We start from the raw sequence: 19,306 nt of genomic DNA on the forward strand, positions 1-19,306 counted from the left end.
GGACGCCAGTCGTACGGAAGGTTCAAGTGTGGTTCATTGTTGGGTTTAATGAATTGCCTGAATTTATTCTGATAATTGGTTGATAGTTTTGCTGCAAGTAGAGGATGCTGATGAGGAATGTGGTAATTCCGAAACGTGCGTCGAACCAATCATCTTGCAGTCTATAGGGTTTTGCCCAAATAAATTCGACAAACATTCTTTTCCTCTGTTGGTTAAATTACACTTGTAGTTTAGTCAATGTATGGTTTTAAGCTGAAATCAAAAAAACACCAACAATGATTAAAGAACAAAAACCAACAATAACAAAACAAAACGAATGAAATAAAATTTTGACAAAATTTTCTATAAAAATAAAATTTTGATGAAATATTCTATAAAAATAAACTTTTGATAAAATTTTCTATTAAAATAAAATTTTCTAAAGAAATAAAATTTTTAACAAAATTTCCGATAAAAATAAAATTTTGATAAAATTTTCTAAAGAAATAAAATTTTTAACAAAATGTTCTGTAAAAATAAAATTTTTATAAAATTTTCTACAAAAATAAAATTTTCTAGGGAAATATAATCTTGACAAAATTTTCTATATAAATAACATTTATATAGAAATAAATGTTATTTATATAGAAATAATATTTTTAACAAAATTTTGTATAGAAATAAAATCATTATAAAATTCTCTATAGAAATTAAATTTTTAACAAACTTTTCTATACAAATAAAATTCCTGCGACAACATTTTCTATAGAAATAAAATTTTAAGAAAATTTTCTATAGAAATAAAATTTTGACGAATTTTTCTATAGAAACAAAATTTTGACAAAATTTTAAATAGAAATAAAATGTTGACAAAATTTTCTATAGAAATAAAATTTCTAACAAAATTTTCTAAAGAAATAAAATATTGATAAAATTTTCTATAGAAATAAAATTTTGACAAAATTTTTTATAGAAATAATATTTTTAACATAATTTTTTATAGAAATAAAATTATTATAAAATTCTCTATAGAAATAAAATTTGTAACAAATTTTTCTATACAAATAAAATTCCTGCGAGAAACTTTTCTACAGAAATAAAATTTTAATAAAATTTTCTATAGAAATATAATTTTGACAAAATTTTCTATAGAAATAAAATTTTAACAAAATTTTCTATAGAAATAACATTTTGACAAAATTTTTTAAGGAAATAAAATTTTGTTCTATTCTATATATAAAATTTGTTCTATATAAATAAAATTTTGACAAAATTTTCTATAAAAATAAAATTTTGATAAAATTTTCTACAGATATAAAATTCTCTAAAGAAATAACATTTTTAACAACATTTTCTATAAAAATAAAATTTTGATAAAATTTTCTATAAAAATAAAATTTTCTAAAGAAATAAAATTTTCAAAAAAAAATTCTATAAAAATAAAATTTTGATAAAATTTTCTAAAGAAATAAAATTTTTAACAAAATTTTCTATAAAAATAAAATTATTATAAAATTTTCTACAGAAATAAAATTTTCTATGGAAATATAATTTTGACAAAATTTTCTATATAAATAAAATGTTGATAAAATTCTCTATAGAGACAGCAATTTTGATAGAATTTTTAATAGAAATAAAATTTTCTATATAAATAAAATGTTTATAAAATTCTCTATAGGAATAAAATTTTGACAAAATTATTTATAGAAATAATATTTTAAACAAAATTTTGTATAGAAATAAAATTATTATAAAATTCTCTGTAGAAATAAAATTTGCAACAAAATTTTCTATACAAATAAAATTCCTGCGACAAAATGTTCTATAGAAATAAAATTTTAACAAAATTTTCTATAGAAATAAAATTTTGACAAATTTTTCTATAGAAACAAAATTTTGACAAAATTTTCTATAGAAATAAGATTTTGTCAAAATTTTCTATAGAAATAAAATTTCTAACAAAATGTTCTAAAGAAATAAAATATTGATGAAATTTTCTATAGAAATAAAATTTTGACAAAATTTTTATAGAAATACAATTTTTAACAAAATTTTCTACAGAAATAACATTTTCTATAGAAATATAACTTTAAAAAAATTTTCTATAGAAATAATATAAAATTCTCTATCGAGAAAGCAAATTTGATAAAATTACCTATAGAAATAAAATTTTGAAAAATTTTTTATAGAAATAATATTTTTAACAAAATTTTTTTATAGAAATAAAATTTTTATAAAATTCTCTATAGAAAAAAAAATTTGTAACAAAATTTTCTATACAAATAAAATTTTGAAAAAATTTTCTATACAAATAAAATTTTGAAAAAATTTCCTGTAGAAAAATTTTCCTAATAGAAATAAAATAGAACTGCTTACGCGGTTTGTCCGCGTACGCGATTTGTTCGTTTACGCAATTCGTCTGTTAACGCGGTTCGTCCTCTTACGCGATTCGTTCGGTTACGCAGTTCGTCCACTTACGAGATTCGTTCGCATCATTCAAGTGCTAGTATAGCCGAACCCTCTCTTTTCCTTTTTTTCTTTACATAAACCAATACATGACCATCACGAGCAATAGTCGGCCCGACACCATCGTCATCCCCGTTCGCGGACACCAGCTGGCCCGACACCATCGCTACCCCTGTACACGAACACCGTAAGGCGACACCATGAGCATCGCATAGTTTCGTCATCATCACCAGTCAACCTCGCACCGTTTTATCATCGTAACCAGTTAGCATCGCATCATCACCGACGCCATCAGCATTGCACCGTTTTATTATCGTCGCCAGTCAGCATCACATCGATTCAACATCGTCAGCTTCGCGCCGTTCCAACATCGTCACCCATCGGCATAGCACCAGTCCTCACCACCGTCCATCTCAGCACCGCCCACAGATTCCCACCATAAAAACGTTGCCAGTCGTCGCCGCCCCATCACCCCACCAGCCCTTTCATTGCTGTCATCCACATTTGAATCGTAAATAAAAACCTGATAAGGGAATAAAGTAGTGTGTCCTTATTTAAGGTTCGTGGACACTTAAAAGGTAATCCTGGGCGGCCACTGGGCTGAGCCACAAAGAAAATCACGTTACAATGTCTGCAGTCCAGCACTGAAGTTTTCGGGTCTATAGCTGGATCCCCGAAGTCTTCGGATCTGCAGTTGGATCACTGATATCTTTGCGACAGGAGTACTATCTTTAGCACCTTCAGATCTAGCGTTCAGCCTCTAAGACTTTCAAGTTTGCCAATCAACCTCTGAGATCTCGAAGTCTGCAGTTCAGTCACTGAAGTCTTCGGATCTGCATTTCCATCGCCCCAATCTTCCGGTTTTCTTCCGGTGCATCCACTGATATATTAACGACTTAGATTTTGGGTTCTGCATCTAATCACTGAGATCTCTGGGTTATCAGTTCAGTCGCTGAAGTCTTCGGTTCTTCAATGCGATCGCTGAGATCATCCAGTCTTCTAGTTCAATCACAAAGATCTCCAAGTTTGTCATTCAACCTCTGAGTCTGCAGTTAAGTCACTGAAGTCTTCGGATCTGCACTTCTTCCCATCTGAGATCTACCCGTCTTCAGTTCGATACAACCACTGATATCTTTAGGTATGCAGTTCAATCACTTAGATTTTTGGGTCTGCAGTTCAATCACTAACATCTTGGGATCGGAAGTTTGATCACTAGAGTCTTTGGTCCTGCAGTTCAACCATTACGAATTTGGGGTTTCCAGTTTAACCACTGAAGTCTTTGGGTTTGAAGTTCGCTCACTGAGATCTACGGGTCTGCGTTTTTTTTATCACGCGCATCTTCCAGATTGCCGTTATAATACAGGGTCTGCAGTTGAATCACTGATGTCTTCTGATCTACGGTTCGATCGTTGAGATCTTCCAAGCCTCCAATCATAGATCTTCAACTTTGCAGTTCAACTAATAGTATCTCCGATTACTGGGCTATAATATCTTCAGGTCTGCAGTTCAATTGCTGAGTTACTTATCAGATGATCTTAGTGATTGAACTGTAAATCTGCACGTATATACTCTAACAATATTGTCCTGCTTAGAGATCTCCTAGTGAATAGGATGCCTTTGGATTTGAAGAACACAAAATCGCGGCTATATTTCTTATATATTTTATATCTTTTGTTAAACCCTGTAGTGGAAATTTGCCATTACCACTTCAGTCATCTCTATGTGATAGTTTTCTTAAGTATCTTTAGTTTTTCGATAATTTTTTTTTGCAAAAGTATTTTTGGATTTCTTGATTATATTAGAAAATCCATGGGCTAAGCATCAAAAGTATACAACAACAACAACGTTCAAAACGAAGCGAGTCCAGACATAGAAAAATGCAGCCAGGAATTCGTGCTGATATCGAAGTACAATGACAAACGACAGCATTGTCTGTGACACCACCAAAAGAAGATGTTCTTGAATTCTTGATGTGTCAGTCAGACAGAGGTCTCAGATGTACCAGAGTGTGATACATGAAAGCTGACAAAACTGTCCGTCCCTACGTGTCTGGTAAATATATGCAAACATAGACACTTTTGATGCTAATTTTATTTTTGTGTTTGCTGAGGCTCTCCTACTCCGTTTGTCTTCTTTTTTTCTGCGGTGCCAAATGGCAACATTCAAATGGGAATGAAGAATGTCAGTCCCTGCGCCGTCCTTAATTTACGACGAAAGATCTGAAAGTAATTACTATCAATGGACTTAAAGAGTTACCAGTTTGTGCCGAGTATGGTCCACTTACAAACTCGACTGATCACTGATCTCATTTACAACTCACAAAGACCGATAGATGAACTAAATCCATTTATGTCTGTTTTCATATAGAATTGTAAGTTCTAATGGTTTGCAGTCCCATCACTTCGGGTCTTCGGCTTTACAATTCAATCACTGAGTTCTTTGGATCCACAGTTTCACAATGAGTTTCTCGCATCCACAAATCTCTCAAGGGTTCACCCATTTAGTTCGTAGGATTTACAATCCCTCCACTGAACTCTTCGGATCCAATGGGACTTAGGGATCCACCAATAAGTTTTTTGGTTTTACAGTTCACCTCCTCAGTTCTACGGATCTGCAAATTCCTTCACTGAGCTCTTTGGATCAACAGTTCTCTTAGTTCTTCGGGTCTGCAATTCTCTCACGGTTCACTTACTGAATTCCGTAATTACCCACTGAGTTCTTCTGATCTGCAATTACCCACTTAGTTCTTGTGATCTGCCGCACACCCAGTGAATTCGTCGAATTTACTGCTTCATCACTAAATGTTTTAGATCCACAGTTCCGTCATTGAGTTCATAGGATCTACTCTACCCCCTCTGAGCTCTTCAGATTCATAGTTCTCCAATGAGTTTGTGGGATTTAAAGATCCATTACAAAACTCTTTGAATCTACAGTTCATGCACTGATTTTTTCGGATCCCTGGTTTTACAACTGAGTGATCTACAATTACGCCACTGAATTCTTCGGGTGTACAGTTCCATAACTGAGTTATTTGGATCTAAAGTTCAACCATTTAGTTCATCGGATCAACAATTCCCACCCAGAGTTTTTATGATTTTCAATTTCCCAATGAGCCCTTCGGATTTACACTTCACACACTGAGTTTTTGGTTTAAGAACTACCCCCATAGAATTCTTTGGATCTACACTTAACCCACTAAGTCGTTATTCCCCAATGAATTCGTTGAATTAACTGCTTCATCACTAAATTGTTTGGATTCACAGTTCCCTCCTTGACGTCATCGGATCGACAATTCCCCCGCTGAGTTCTTCGAATCCAAAGTTCCCCAATTGGATTTTTGGATCCATCACTAAGTTTTTTAGATTTACATTTCACCTCACCTCAGTTCTTCGGATCTGCAAATACCTCCACCGAGGTCTTTGGATCAGCAATTCTCTGAGTTCTTCGGATCTGCAATTCTGTCACGGTTCACTCACTGAGTTCTTCTGATCTGCCGCTCACCCAATGAATTCGTCGAATTTACTGCTTCATCACTAAATGTTTTAGATCCACAGTTCCATCATTGAGTTCATAGCATCTACAATTCCCCGTCTGAGCTCTTAAGTTCTCCAATGAGTTCATCAGACTTAAAGACCCATCACTAAGTTGTTTGGATCTACAGTTCACCTACTGAGTTCCAGGGATCCACGACTCCATAACTGAGTTCTTCGAATCTACACTTCCCCAACGAATTTTTGTGATCTACAGTTCCGACTCTGAATTCTTCAGATGTACCAGTTCCCTAAATGAGTTCTTTGGATCTACAGCACAACCATTTAGTTCGTCGGATCAACAATTCCGCCACAGACTTCTTCGGATTCCCAATTTCCCAATGAGTTCTTCGGATTTACACTTCACACACTGAGTTTTTAGGTTTTACAACTACCCCCATAGAGTTCTTTGGCTCCACTTCACCCACTAAGTCGAAATTCCCCAATGAATTCGTCGAATTTACTGCTTCATCACTAAATTTTTTGGATTCACAGTTTCGTCATTGAGTTCATCGGATTTTAAAGTTCCCCACAGACTTCTTCAGATCCATAGTTTTCCATTGTGCTGTTCGGATTTAGAGATCCATTACTAAGTTATTAAGATCTACAGTTCACCTACTGAGTTCCACGGTTCCATGGCTCCATAACTGAGATCTTCGAATCTACAGTTCCCCAATGAATTTTTGTGATCTACTGATCCACTTCCAATTCTTCGGGTGTACAGTTCTATAAATGAGTTCTTTAGATTCACAATTTTCCAACGAGTTCTTCGGATTTGCACTCACCTACTGAATTTTTCGCATCTGAAACTACCCCCTAGAGTTCTTTGGATCTACACTTCACCCACTAAGTCACAATTCCCCAATGAATTCGTCGAATTTACTGCTTCATCACTAAATTCTTTGGGTCCACAGTTCCGTCATTGAGTAATCGGATCCACAATTCCCTCACTAAGCACTTAGAATCCATAGTTCTCCAATCAGTTCGACAAATTTAGAGATCCATCACTAAGTTCTTTGGATCTACAATTCAACCATTTAGTTCATCGGGTCAACAATTCCCCCAGTGAGTTCTTTGGATTTACAATTCCATCTCTAAGTACTTCGTACCAACAGTTGATCCCACTGAGTTCTTTGGATCTGCAGTTCATGCACTAAGTTCTTCGGATCTGCAATTCCCCCACTGAGGTTTTGGATCAACAGTTCTCTAATGAGTTCTTCGGATCTGCAATTGTCTCACGGTTACCTCACGGAGTTCATTGGATTCGCAATTCACACAGTGATTTCTAAGGATACACGGTTCCAGAAAAGAGTTCTGGAAATCTACAGTTCCCAATGACAGGTTCGGATTAACTAGTTCGTCATTAAATTCTGTGGATCTACAGTGCAACCACTGAGTGCTTCGGATCTACAATTCCCCACTGAGTTCTTCGGATCCACAGTTTTCAACTGAGTTCTTCTGATCTACCCGATGAATTCGTCGGATTTACTACGAAATTCTTTGGATCTACAATTCACTCACTTTCTTTGGATCTACAATTCCCCCCAGAGTTTTTTCGCTTCACCCACTGAGGTTTTCGCATCTAAAACTACCCCAAATAGCTATTTGGACATACACTTCAGTCACTATCTCGAAATTCCCCAATTAATTCGTTGGATTTACAGATTCATCACAAATTTTTTTGGATCCACAGTTCCGTCATTGAGTTCATCGGATCTGAAATTCCCCCACTGACCACTGCGATCGATCGCCCCCCAAACGAGTTCATCGGATTTAAAGAGCCATCACTAAGTTTTTTGAATCTACAGCTAACCCACTGAGTTCTACGGGACCACGATTCCACTTCTTTCTTATTATTGTAAAAATCATAAATATTTTTAGACACAATATGGACCACATCCCAACTCTCATATTTTTTTCGCTCCCATTTTTATACCTTCCACCATAGGATGTGGGTATATTAACTTTGTCATTCCGTTTGTAACACATCGAAATATTGCCCTAAGACCCCATAAAGTATATATATTCTGGGTCGTGGTGAAATTCTGAGTCGATCTGAGCATGTCCGTCCGTCCGTCCGTCCGTCCGTCTGTTGAAATAACGCTAACTTCCGAACGAAACAAGCTATCGACTTGAAACTTGGCACAAGTAGTTGTTTTCGACGTAGGTCGGATGGTATTGAAAATGGGCCATATCGGTCCACTTTTACGTATAACCCCCATATAAAGGGACCCTCAGATTTGGCTTGCGATTGCTCTAAGAGAAGCAAATTTCATCCGATCCGGCTGAAATTTGGTACATGGTGTTAGTATATGGTCTCTAACAACCATGCAAAAATTAGTCCATATCGGTCCACTTTTACATATAGCCCCCATATAAACGGACCCCCAAATTTGGCTTGCGGAAATTTGGTGCTTGGTGTTAATAGAAGGTCTCTAACAACCGTGCAGAAATTGGTCCATATCGGTCCATAATTAAATATAGCCCCCATATAAACCGATCCCACGATTTGGCTTGCGGAGCCTCTAAGAGAACCAAATTTCATCCGATCCGGCTAAAATTTGGTATATGGTGTTAGTATATGGTCTCTAACAAACCTGCAAAAATTGGTCCATATCGGTCCATAATTACATATAGCCCCCATATAAACCGATCACTAGATTTGGCTTGCGGAGCCTCTAAGAGAACCAAATTTCATCCGATCCGGCTGAAATTTGGCACACGGTGTTAGTATATGGTCTCTAACAACCGTGCAAAAATTGGTCCACATCGGTCAATAATTATATATAGCCCCCATATAAACCGATCCCCCGATTTGGCTTGCGAGGCCTCTAAGAGAAGCAAATTTCATCCGATCTGGCTGAAATTTGGTACAAGGTGTTAGTATATGGTCTCTAACAACCATGCAAAAATTGGTCGACATCGGTTCATAATTATATATAGCCCCCATATAAACCGAACCCCCGATTTGGCTTGCGAGGCCTCTAAGAGAAGCAAATTTCACCCGATCCGGCAAAAATTTGGTACATGGTGTCAGTATACGGTCTCTAACAACCATGCAAAAACTGGTCCACATCGGTCCATAATTATATATAGCCCCCATATAAACCGATCCCCCGATTTGGCTTGCGAGGCCTCTAAGAGAAGCAAATTTCATCCGATCCGGCTGAAATTTTGTACGTGATGTTAGTATATGGACTCTAACAACCATGCAAAAGTTGGTCCACATCGGTTCATAATTATATATAGCCCCCATATAAACCGATCACCAGATTTGGCCTCCGGAACCTCTTGGAAGACCAAAATTCATCTGATTCAGTTGAAATTTGGTACGTGGTGTTAATATATGGCCTCAAACTCCCATGCAAAAATTGGTCGATATCGGTCCATAATTATATATAGGCCCCATATAAACCGATCCCCAGATTTGACCTCCAGAGCCCCTTGGAAGAGCAAAATTCTTCCCATTCGGTTGGAATTTGGTACGTGATGTTAGTATATGGTTTCCACCAACCATGCAGGAATTGGTTCCTATCAGTCCATAATTATATATAGCTCCCATATAAACCGATCCCCAGATTTGACCTCCGGTGCCTTTTGGAGAAGCAAAATTCATCCGATCTGCTTAAAATTTGGTACGTGGTGGTAGTATATGATATTTAACAACCATGCCAAAAGTGGTCCATATCAGTCCATAATCGTACATAGCCCCATATAAACCGATCCCGAGATTTGGTTTTGGAACCTCTTGGAGGAGCAAATTTCATCCGAGTGAGTTGAAATTTGGTACATTGTGCTAGTATATGGTCGATAACAACCATGCCTAACTAGGTCCACATCGGTCTATAGTTATATATGGCCCTCAGATAAATCGATCCCCAATCACACAAAAATTGGTCCATATCAAGTTCATAATTGTATATAGCCCCTATATAAGCGATCCCCATATTTCAATTCTGGCTCTCTACGTACAAAAAGTCCATATCGATTCGTAATTATTTGTAGACTTAACTATACATAACTTTTTTTGTCTAATATATACCATGTATGGACTAAATCACAATTTAGAAAACGATGTTAAGAAGTTTTAAGATACCACAACCCAAGTAATTCGATTGTGGATGATAGTCTTTCGTAGAATTTTCTACCCAATCCATGGTGGTGGGTACATAAGATTCGGCCTGGCCGAACTTACGGCCTTATATACTTGTTTTTTTTTTCGTTAGACTCCTCTCCACCTGTAAACGTAACTTTTTACACCCATTTAATATTATGAAGAATTTATCAATATTTGCCATCGACTCTGACATTATGGCCATTGGCGATACCAATGATAATGGGAATAATGGGAAAACCTGCATATGGGTGAATGCAATTTATTCCTGCTGTTCGTTTGTTTATCGAAGAGCTGTTGTGGAACTCCTCCTTCTCCGTTTGCTACATTTTACCAAGCTCTGTCAGTTTCGGCAATGCATTCATACAGAATCCCTTAAGCCATACACTACGGTATATATTTCGACATTCATGGTGATTTACATATTTGAAGGGGCTGTCATATAGGCGTAGCTGGGATTTTCCTTTATGGAGGGGGGGGGGGCAAACCCCATACACCTGGAGCCATATTAAAATTTCAGATTTGTTGCTAATTCAGTAAGAAAGCTACATTTCGTTTTTGGTCTCTTGGCACCCTTTGCCAACTACGCTAATGACCTACACTAATGGCCAATTAAGATGAAAAGTATTTTTGCTTATATCGAAAAAGAAATTTATCACAGATCTTGTTTTTATTACTGGCACTTCATTCATGTCATTGCCTTATCCATCAATAATTCTGACAGTTGGTATTAATCTCTTGAGTGGGCAAAACATAGAATGGACTCTCGAAATTATTTCCATATGGCAACACTTAAAAACAAGTAATGAAGTCTCGAAATAATTTACATATGGCAACACTTAAAAATTCGAGTGCGAGAGGAAGGTCATGGTATGGTATGGTCACATTGGACATTTTCTAAATGTGTTCTACGGCCTATCCTTCTATCCTTACCAAGGATTTTAATAAAATCATACAAAAAATTAAGTTCAGATCGGAATTTGTTTTAGACCAACACCCACATTCATGGCGAGAACTTTAAGAATAATTCCAATTATCAGAAATCATTGATTCTTTTCACATGCATCTCCTATTAGAATAGGATTCATTCAATTCATTTAGGGATGAAAAGAAAACTACAAAACTAGAAATTCAATTAGCATCTTTTACTTGAAAGGAGCAAACTTCTTTTTTCTGTCGTTTTTGCATTATTCTCGACTCATTCTTATTTTCTTGTTATCCCAACAACAGACATTCAATGATGCTGAGAGTGAAAGAGAGCGAGAGAGGGAAAGACTTGCTCAAGTAGAGTGAAAATAATTAACAGTGATGCCAATTTAGCTGTTATATATGTTAGCTAATTTTGTCGAAATTCTATTTCAATAGAAAATTTTGTCAAAATTTTATTTCTATAGAAAGTTTTATCAAAATTTATTTTAATAAATTTTGTCAAAATTTTAATTTATAGAAAATTTTGCCAAAATTTTATTTCTCTAGACAAATTTCTCAAAATTTTAATTTTATAGAAAATTTCGTTCCTATAGAAATTTTTGACCAAATTTAATTTCTCCAGAAAATTTTGTCAAAATTTTATTTTTATAGGAAACTTTGTTAAAATTTTATTTCTATAGAAAATTTTGTCAATTTTTTCTTTTTATAAATAATTTTGTCAACATAAATATTTTTGTCAATATAGGAAATTTTGTTAATTCTATGCAAAATTTTATCAAAATTTAATTCTATAGAAAATTTATTCAAAATTTTATTTCGTTAGAAATTTTATGTCTATAGAAAATTTTGTCAAAATTTTATTGATATAGAAAATTTTGTCAAAATTTTATTTCTATAGAAAATTTTGTAAAAATTTTATTTCTATAGAAAATTTTGTCAAAATTTAATTTTAGTAAATAATTTTGTCAAAATTTTGTTTATAGAAACACTTTTCTCAAAATTTAATTCTATACAAATTTTTTTTTCAAAAATTTATTTCTATAGAAAATTTTTGTCAAAATTTTATTTCTATAGAAAACTTTTTAAACACTTTATTTCTATAGAAAATTTTGTCAAAATTTTATTTCTATAGAAAACTTTTTAAACACTTTATTTCTATAGAAAATTTTGTCAAAATATTATTTTAATAAATAATTTTGTAAAAATTTTATTTTAATAAATAATTTTGTCAAAATTTTATTTTATAGAAAATTTTGCCAAAATTTTATTTCTCTAGACAATATTCTCAAAAATTTAATTCTATAGAAAATTCTATCAAAATTTAATTCTATACAAATTTTTTGAAAATTTTAATTCTATAGAAAATTTTATGTTTATAGAAAATTTTTTAAAAATTTTATTTCTATAGAAAATTTTGTTAATATTGTATTTTAATAAATAATTTTGCGAAAATTTTATTTCTATAAAAAATTTTGTCAAAATTTTGTTTATAGAAACAATATTCTCAAAATTTTAATTCTATAGAAAATTCTATCAAAATTTAATTCTATACATTTTTTTCAAAAATTTATTTCTATACAAATTTTTTTCAAAAATGTATTTCTATACAAATTTTTTTCAAAAATTTATTTCTATACAAATTTTTTTAAAAATTTATTTCTATAGAAAATTTTATGTCTATAGAAAATTTTGTCAAAATGTTATTTCTATGGAAAATTTTCTCAAAATTTTATTGCTATAGAAAATTTTGTCAAAATGTTATTTCTATAAAAAAACAATTTTGAAAAAAAATAATTTCTCTAGAAAATTTAGTAAAAATTTTATTTTTATAGGAAATTTTGTCTCAAAATTTTAATTCTACAGAAAATTTTATCCAAATTTAATTCTATATAAAATTTTGTCAAAATTTTACTGCTATAAAAAATTTTATCAAAATTTCATTCCTATAGAAATTTTTGACAAAATTTAATTTCTCCAGAAAATTTTGTCAAAATTTTATTTTTATAGGAAACTTTGTTAAAATTTTATTTCTATAGAAAATTTTGTCAGAATTCTTTTTCTATAGAAAATTTTGTCAAAGTTTTATTTCTATAGAAAATTTTGTCAATTTTTTTTTTATAAATAATTTTGTCAACATAAATAGTTTTGTCAACATACGAAATTTTATTAATTCTATACAAGATTTTATCAAAATTTAATTCTATAGAAAATTTATTCAAAATTTTAATTCTATAGCAAGTTTATGTCTATAGAAAATTTTGTCAAAGTTTTATTTCTATAGCCAATTTTCCCAAAATTTTATTGATATAGAAAATTTTGGCAAAATGTTATTTCTATAAAAAATTTTGTCAAAATTTTATATCTATAGAAAATTTTGTGAAAATTTTATTTCTATAGAAGATTTTGGAAACATTTTATTTCTATAGAAAATTTTGTCAAAATTTTACTGCTATAAAAAATTTTGAGAAAGTTTTATTTCTATAGAAAAATTTGTTAAAATTTTATTCCTATGGAAAATTTTGTCAAATTTTTATTACTATAGTAAATTTTGCCAAAATTTTATTTCTATAGAAGATTGTGGAAACATTTTATTTCTATAGAAAATTTTGTCAAAATTTTATTGCTATATAAAATTTTGTCAAAATTTTATTTCTATAGAAAAAATTTTTAAAATTTTATTTCTATGGAAAATTTTGTCAAAATTTTATGCTATAGAAAATAGTGTCAACATTTTATTTCTGTGGAAAATTTTGTCAAATTTTTATTACTATAGTAAATTTGTCAACATTTTATTTCTTTAGCAAACGTTGTCCAAATTTTATTTCTATAGAAAATGTTGTTTCTATAAATGGTTTTGTGAAAATTTTGTTTCTATAAAAAAATTTGTAAAAAAATTATTTTTCTAGACAATTTTCTCAAAATTTTAATTCCATAGAAAATTGTATCAAAATTTAGTTCTATAGAAATTTTTTCAAAATTTTAATTCTATAGAAAATTTTACGTCTATAGAAAATTTTGTCATAATTTTATCAAAATTTTTTTAAATAAATAATTGTGTCAAAATTTTATTCCAATAGAAAATTTTGTCAAGATTTTGTTTCTATAGAAAACTTTGTAAAAATTTTATTTCTATAGAGAGTTTTGTCAAAATTTTATTTTTATACCCACCACCATAAATGGTGACGGGGATATAATAAGTTTGTCATTCCGTTTGTAACACATCGAAATTTCGATTTCCGACTATATAAAGTATATATATTCTTGATCAGGGAGAAATTCTAAGACGATATAAGCATGTCCGTCTGTCTGTCTGTCACGCTACAGCCTTCAATAATGGCGCTATCGTCCCGAAATTTGGGACAGATTAGATTTTTGTTTGCAGGCAGGTCAAGTTCGAAGATGGGCTATATCGGTCCAAGTTTTGATATAGTCCCCATATAAACCGACCTCCCGATTTGGGGTCTTGGGCTTATAAAAACCGTAGTTTTTATCAGATTTGCCTGAAATTGGAAATCTAGAGGAAATCTAGAAACAGTATTTTCTATCCGATTTGTATGAAATTGAAAATCTAAAGGTATTTTAGGACCATAAGGAGGTGTGGCGAAAATGGTCCGTATCGGTCCATGATTTGATGTAGCCCCCATATAGACCGATCTCCCGATTTTGCTTCTTGGGCGCCTAGAAACTATATTTACCATCCGATTTACCTCAAATTAGAAATCTAGAGGTATTGTGGGACTGTAAAAGAGTGTGTCGAAAATGGTCCGTATCGGTCCATGTTTTGGTATAGCCCCCATATAGACCGATCTCCTGATTTTGCTTCGTACGCGTCTAGAAACAATATTTTCTATCCGATTTGTATGACATTGAAAATCTAAAGGTATTTTGGGACCATAAAGAGGTGTATCGAAAGAGGTCCGCATCGGTCCATGTTTTGATATAGCCCCCATATAAACCAACCTCCCGATTTGGAGTCTTGGGCCTATAAAAACCGTAGTTTTTATCCAATTTGCCTGAAATTGGAAATATAGAGGTATTTGAGCCCCCATAGAGACTGATTTCCCGATTTTGCTTCTTGGGCTTCTAGAAACTATATTTTCTATCCGATTTTCCTGAAATTGAAAATCTAGAGTTCTTTTGGGACCATAAAAAGGTGTGCCGAAAATGGTGTCCATCGGTCCATTTTTTGGTATAGCCCCATATAGACCGATCTCCCATTTTGCTTCTTGGGCTTCTAGAAACTATATTTACCATCCGCTTTGCCTGAAATTCTTGAGCTACAATAACTGTATTTATTACATGGTTTGCCTGAAATTCGAAATCTAGAGGTATTTTTAGACCACAAATAAAAGTGCCGAAATTGAGGTATATCGGTCCATTTTTTGGTATAACCCCCATATATACTGATCTCTCGATTTTTACTTCTTGGGCGTCTAGAGACTATATTTTTTGGCCGATTTGTTTGAAATTTAAAATCTGAAGGTATTTTAAGATCACAAATATGTGAGTAGCAAATGGTGCCTATCGGTCCATGTTTTGGTATAGCCCCCATATACACCGATCTCCCGGCTTTATTTCTTGGGCTTCTAGAATCCGTATTTTTTATCCGATTTGCTGAAAATTAGTAATCTATAATAAAATTTTAGACAAACGAAATTTCTTTTTCTTTTAAAGTGTTTTCGTTTATTCAACGATTGTCTCTAAAATTTGTGTCAAAAGAAAACTTTGCTTGTCTAAAATTACGTTTCTCAAAAAAGAAAACACTTCTTTCAGGGTATAGCAGGCGCACTGATCATGAAGATTGCTTCAAACTGAAAGTAAAAGTTCCAGATTTTACTCATCGTATTTAAATAAATGCGGGAAAATCTACAGATTTAAGATTTTAAATCAAGGCGTAACAACATATACACGATATGTTTATATTTTCTATAAAACTCAAACAAAATTGGTTCTCATAAATCCAGAATCTTATCTGGTCTTCATAGATAGAATCTTTAAAGTTTGTCTTCGGGAGCTGGCTTGTTTGGGAGAAGATTTGTCATCAAACCCCCTACAATTCTATATATTATCAAGTAACCCACTACGACGAAGAGTTTTCATAGTAAACTATTTATTTTTTTATTTTTCTAGACACTTTTCTCAAAATTTTAATTCTATAGAAAATTGTATCAAAATTTAATTCTATATAATTTTTTTTTCAAAATTTTAATTCTATAGAAAATGTTATGTCTATAGAAGATTTTGTTAAATTTATTAAAATTTTATTTTAATAAATAATTTTGTCAAAATTCTATTTCTTTAGAAAATTTTGTCAAAATTTTATTTCTATACAAGATTTTGTAAAAATTTTATTTCAATAGAAAATTTTGTCAAGATTTTATTTCTATAGAAAATTTTGTCAAAATTTTATTTCTATAGAATATTTTGTCAAAATTTTATTTCTATAGAATATTTTGTCAAATTTTAATTGCTATAGCAAATGTTTTCCAAATTTGATTGCTATGAAATTTTATTGCAATGAAATTTCGTCAAAATATTATTTTTAATAGAAAATTTTGTCAAAATTTAATTTCTATAGAATTTAGCAAATTTTTTACTTAAATCAATATTATATTTGATTTAATTAATATTTGCGATTGATTTTTGTTTCATTAAAAAAATTTGTGAAATTCAATTAAAATTTTATGATATTTCTTTCTGTGTAGGGTTTCTAATTCAGTAGGTGTCGTTTAGGACATAATATATTCGGCCCTAAAATTTTCAACTTTACTTATTTGGTTCTTTCTTCAAATTTGGCAACACTGTCAGTCGAGTGAAAAATACCACTACTAGTCCTTATTGTAACGCGGAAATGAAAAACAACAGAAAGACTAGCTGCTGTATGACTAACTAACTGAGTGACTGAATGACTCTTAGACACCCAGAAGATATCCCTCTCATATGACGTCTGTCTTTTTGGCTTCTTCTTTTTTTTCTTGCTTTTTGTACATATTGTCGACAATATCGTCAATTTAATTGAAAATTTTCATCAACTCAATCGCACTTGGTGAAAAGCGAATAAAGGATACTGGATAACACACACTGCGAATGCGAATGTGAGTGCATGCATCAACATTGATGGTGATGGTGTGCTACACTCTATGCTCCATAGGGGGGAGGAGGGGGATGTTACATCCTGGCTCTGAGCCAAACAATGGTTTATTGGTAAAGTAAAAAATCCAATTATTTCCATTCGAATACAGCAATAAGTTCATGTCTTCTTTTAGTTTATGCAAGTTTTTCGCATACGCTATCAAAGGGAGAGAAGGGCAACCATTGAAGCGATTGAATGAAAGTTATGATTTACCATACGAAAGAGATGCAATCAAATGAGATCCTATTTGAAAACAACTCATAAAGGTTACTGGGGAATAGGGAGAGTCTAAAGCATACTCAGAATATAAATTGAAGAGAGATATTTCAAAGCTACTGGTGATACTTCATAAAATAAGAGAAACAGAGAGCGAGAGAGAGCGATATGGTTTACCATACGAAAGAGATGTAATCAAATGAGATCCTAATTGAAAATAACTCAAAAAGGTTAATGGAGAGTATGGAGAGTCTAAAGCAGGGCTGCCATAGAGGGTGGCTGATACGTAATGCAACCAAATTCAGGTTGCACTCGTCTCTTAGCTAACAGATTTATTCCAATGACAAATCATTTTATTGTTTTCAAGTTTACAAAAGCATTTTGATCTATTGCATTTAGAAATAAGACATATTAGCGGTGGAAATTAACCGTGATAGTAATATTCCATTATATTTGGCTGGAAAACCACAAGTTACTATCGTTAAAGCCTTTGCATTTCTTGGTCCATGCTAATACTATCAATATTTAGGAATGTTTTAAAAAAAATCATGTGTTACACATATGTGTCACGGCATTTCCACAAATTATCCCCGTTTTCGCCACCACTACAAAAAGGCTATAAAATAGAAGAAAGAAAAACACACACACACAGAAGACAATATCTAAGCTTAAATGACATAAAAAGTCACATCTACATACCATCAGAGCAATTTATTTTATGGAGTTCACGTGATAAAATTCAGTCCGTTTGTATGTTATGGTGTGCCCTATGCTGGCTGCTTTTTGAAAATCAGTCCACAGTTAGATATACCACCGAGTGGGTGAGTAATATCATTGTAGACTTTTTCCACAGTTAACATAAAGATGGTTGGGTTGAGAAAAATACCCAAATGGGTTACCTTTAAAATGGCTGGGGAAAAATTATGGTGATAAAAAAAAGAGCTGAAGTCACATCAACTCTATGAAACCCTATAACAATCCCATTCGATATTCAGGTGTTTGTCACATTTATCAGATCTTATTGAAAATAACAATTTTTTGTAGAGTTGCCGATGGTAAAAACTAATCTTGCATGTGATTTTCTCATCAAAAAAAAAACGAATAAAAAAGTAAAAATATTGGTTTTAATGACTATGAATACATACATAATATTTATGAAATGTTTAAAATTGAAATACCCAGTCCTTTTGACACTGAAAGATATGTACCTTCATTCATCATTGAATTGAACAAAACATCCGATCCCCCACATATACACACAATACATTCCTAGCATTTCTTTAACCCACTCTCTTGCTCACAATAAATGATATCCGAGTGACTCTCAAACTAAATTCCACATAACAGCTTTACTATGCTGCCTTGAGGAATAATCCAAGCACACACAACGAATCAAACAATAGCTCGCAGAGAAGGCATATGATCACCTCAAACTTGTTTTAAGAGCAAAATGTTATTTTTGTATGGTGACCATGTAACATCTTTGTCACTAAAATGTTATTTTCTCGTCAAATATAACCTGCTTGCCTAAATCAGATACATGCACGCAAAGAAAAAAACGTTTGGAAAACGTGTACCGAAAACGTTTTTCTTTTGTTAGAGTTTTTTGAATTGCTTCGAGAATTTTAAACTTTTATCACCAAAAAAATTCGTTTGTTAGAAAATTTTTATTTTTTCAATAAAAAAACTTATTTTTGAAACAACAACAGAATCCATTTCGTTTATATCAAACACTGTTCTTTTCTGACTCTTGGTCTTTAATAAAACACATTTTACAGTTCAAAATTTAATATAGTACAATGTAATGTTGAAAATTTTTTCGGAATCTTCCGAACATATGTAGAATGTATGTAAAAAAAAAAAACAAAAAAAAACTTTGGTCGAAGCAGGGATCGAACCCACGACCCTTGGCATGAGAGTCAGACGTAGCAACCACTG

The sequence above is a fragment of the Haematobia irritans genome, chromosome 4 (genome assembly GCF_050003625.1).
Source record: "Haematobia irritans isolate KBUSLIRL chromosome 4, ASM5000362v1, whole genome shotgun sequence".
Classification (NCBI taxonomy): domain Eukaryota; kingdom Metazoa; phylum Arthropoda; class Insecta; order Diptera; family Muscidae; genus Haematobia; species Haematobia irritans.